This window comes from Piliocolobus tephrosceles, chromosome X, assembly GCF_002776525.5.
Source record: "Piliocolobus tephrosceles isolate RC106 chromosome X, ASM277652v3, whole genome shotgun sequence".
NCBI classification, from domain to species: Eukaryota; Metazoa; Chordata; class Mammalia; order Primates; family Cercopithecidae; genus Piliocolobus; species Piliocolobus tephrosceles.
The window spans coordinates 88,087,473-88,091,032 of NC_045455.1; the positions used below are offsets into that span (position 1 = coordinate 88,087,473).

General features: G+C 50.0%; 1 long non-coding RNA gene across 1 annotated transcript in view; it reads left to right on the plus strand.

Annotated features, from left to right (window-relative positions):
• Positions 1 to 2,213, plus strand: part of LOC111540393 — a 92,694-nt gene extending 90,481 nt beyond the window's left edge. The window contains exon 5 of the long non-coding RNA XR_002730974.2: positions 829 to 2,213. This is a non-coding gene — a long non-coding RNA (uncharacterized LOC111540393). The remainder of the gene's footprint in view (positions 1 to 828) is intronic.
• Positions 2,214 to 3,560: the final 1,347 nt, after the last annotated feature.

Sequence of the window (3,560 nt, forward strand, 5' to 3'; positions counted from 1 at the left end):
CAGCCTCAGGCTGGGTTTCCCCCATCCAAGCCTTCCTGTTGGCCCAGTTTTCCAGCCTGAGCTGGGGCGCAGTGGGGCGCGATGGGGGCAGCTACCAGGCAGAGGATACAGACGGAGCCCCGAGCACCCAGCGCCCCATGGCGCAGAGGAAATCCTGGGGACAATCTCTGGGGGTGTTAAAGGAGCCACCTGGCTTTGCGCATCTGACTGAAAACAAAAGGCCCACGGGGCGACTGGGTTTTTGTTCTGAGGTTTGTTTTCTCTCAGCCAGATCTCTCTCGTGGGAGAGAGAGGCGCGCTCAGCTAGTCTTTTCGGTTCAGACTTCTTTCCTTAAAGGTACACTACTCCCAAATGCACCTGCCCACGACCTTCTCTCGGGAGACTGTTTTATTCCCACGTGAACTCCCCTGAGGCTTTCCTGCAAAATCAGAAAAGTGGGTGGCTAAAGGCGGGCTCCTGGGAGGAGGGGGTGACAAGCCTTTAGCTTTTGGAAGCGAAAGGCTCCTGCGACCCTCCAGTAAAGCGGGGACCAAGAGTAACTGGCTCTGATGGGCCCAGGTTCCCCAGGCCAGCTGCGCGCAAAGGGGCGCAGTTACTTGGCTAGAAGCGCGTTCCAGGTGGAAACCAGGGTGTCCCCTCCAACAGTACATGCGCAATGCGCTTGTGCGCCCGAACGCACGCGCAGGAATAGGCTGCCTTTCCCGCGGTCTCTTCCTGGGGCCGTGGGTGGGAGGGGAGAGGGGCCGAAGCAGAGTTTGGAAACCGACAGTTCCTTCTCTCCACGGGTTCCAACACAACTTTTTTTTTTTTTTTTTTTGCCTCTCCAGGTGTTCTTGCTAGAAGGAACTGTCTTTAAGTTTCCCAGAATTGAGGGGGCTTTTCTCGCTTGCTCACACCCACTCTTTTGAAACCCTAATGGCTGAAGAGCATCATCAAGAGAAGGGGAAGATGAAGCTGACTCCCTGCACCTGCTTCCTCCCCATTCTGTTGGCTCCGGTCGGTGTGGGCTTTTAGCCTCTCTGAATGTGGAGGTTCCCAGGGATACGGGGAACCACAAAGGTCCGCATTCTCAAATGCAGCACTTCTTAACCAAGGCATGGCTTTTTCTAGGTGGTCGGAGGCCAAATATTCTGCTGCTGCCCATCCCAACCAGTAGGCACAGGGAGATGCCAGAAAAGAAGCAGCTGGGTCTTCTCTTGCTGAGGAAGAGGGTGAAATGCACCTTCTGAGAAATGCTTGCCCCAGCCGGTTTCCCACCCTGCTGCAGAGATGACGGATGAGATTTCAGCTGTGATGGAGATGTGATCCTGGGAGGCCATTCTAGGCACTGCTCTTCAAAGAGGTTGTCTCGGCCCTGGGATAGAAGTTCATAAGGGGAAATGTACAAGCACAGTTTTCCTGCCACCTCCAAGCTGCTTGGGGCTGGACTGGATGCCCTGCCGGTTCCTCACTCTTCTTACCTTTGAACTTCGACTCTGGCCAGGCATTTAGGCAGGTTTTCTAATTTAACTTTTACAATAACCTGTGACGTGGCTACGATTAACCCCGTTTCACAGCTGAGCACCTGGCTGGGGGATGTAAGGTACTTGCCCAAGGAAACCAAACAATTATCAGCCTGAATTTGCTTAATTTCCCACTCATGCTTTGCTTGCAATTCCAGAGTCTGCTACAGGATCTCCCATACAGAGTGGCCTGAAGACACTGGTTTCCCTCAGGAAACTGCAAACTGTTGTCTCCGGACGTCTCGCTTGTGGCCTCCCTCCCTGCTTCCCTGGGACGGTTAGTACCTTCTCCTATGTTTCATATTGACCATACAACTTTGCCTTCTTCCAATCTAGGTTTATGCCCGACATTGTGTCTGTTATTTTCCCTTTTTAAAGTGATATCTGGGCTGAATGCGATGGCTCACGCCTGTAATCCCAGCACCTTGGGAGGCTGAGGTGGGCGGATCACCTGAGGTCGGGAGTTTGAGACCAGCCTGACCAACATGGAGAAACCCTGTCTCTACTAAAAATACAAAATTAGCCGGGCATGGTGGCGCATGCCTGTAATCCCAGCTATTCGGGAGGCTGAGGCAGGAGAATCGCTTGAACCTGGGAGGTGAAGGTTGCGGTGAGCGGAGATCACGCCACTGCACTCCAGCCTGGGCAACAAGAGTGAAACTCTGTCTCAAAAAAAATGAAAAATAAAATAAAAATAAGTGATATCTGTGGTATCTGGTCATATCACATCAATTTTCATTTGAGGACCTGCCCCTGCCCCACTCTCGGTCTCCTGGATCCTGGAGGGGTTGGTGACCTGGGGTCAGGGGCAATGAGAGTACTGCTCCTCTCGGCCACTTTGTTCAGCTTGGGGGTAACATGCAACAAAGCTGAACCAATAAAGTACATTTTTGCTTGGGCTAGTTTTTCCCCATGTTACCGTTGTTAAGCTAATAAGAAGTAATCCCAGAAAGCCTGGCGGTCTTCCTTTGCTACTAATTGTAAGAACCTGACTAATTACAAGCTCCATGAGGACCATGCATTTTTTTTTTGTCTTGTTCAATGTACCCCCAGGGTTTAGAGCAGGACTCTGTTTACTGCATCCCCACAGCCTGACAGTGAAACAACTCAGCGAAAAACAAGCTAAGAGATATCAGTGTCTGACATCATCATTGGAGCAGCTGGATACAGCTATGCCTGAAGTTGTTAAATTCATTTTTATGCTTACGTCTGTATTGGTCTTCTGCTACTTGTAACTCAAAGAGTCATGACCAACACAAGCAAGTGTTGACTCAAGTTTCTTGAGAACTTTCCTGCAAGAGTAATCACAGATAAACAGTGACCTTGGGGGCCACAGTGGTCTCCTCAGGGCCTTAACATGCCATCTTTCCACCATCTTGGGGAATAGCTGCCTAACAGAACACTTAGGACAAATGCTCTATGAATGAATGAGTGGTGGAAACTTTTCTAAAGTTTCTTAAGCTCTGTGGCTTACAAACTCCTTGATAGTAGTAATGGGATTTTCTCTGTGTTATTTAAATGCTCCATAGCTGCCAGGTGTGATGGGTCACAACTGTAATCCCAGAGTTTTGAGAACTGAGGCAGGGGGATCACTCAAGGTCAGGAGTTCGAAACCAGCCTGGCCAACATGGTGAAACCCTGTCTCTACTAAAAATACAAAAATAAATAAATAAATAGCCAGGCGTGGTGGCAGGTGCCTGTAATCCCAGTGACTCAGGAGGCTAAGGCAGGAGAATTTTTTGAACCTGGGAGGCAGAGGTTGCAGTGAGCCGAGATTGCATCACTGCACTCCAGCCTGGACAACAGAGTGAGACTCTGTCTCAAAAATAAATAAATAAAACATGAATGCTCCACAGCTTTTCAGACAGGACTGGCTTCACAGTGGAAGCCACAGGAGATACTGGGCAGTCACTGCCCTGGGAGGCCAGGGTGCAGGGCTGCTTCTGCCTTTCTGTGAACAGAGAACTATACTGTCTGGTGCTTAGCATGGTTCCTGGAGTGTGCTATGTGTTTGGTAAATATTTGTGGATGGAATGAACAATATAAAGTGCATAGAT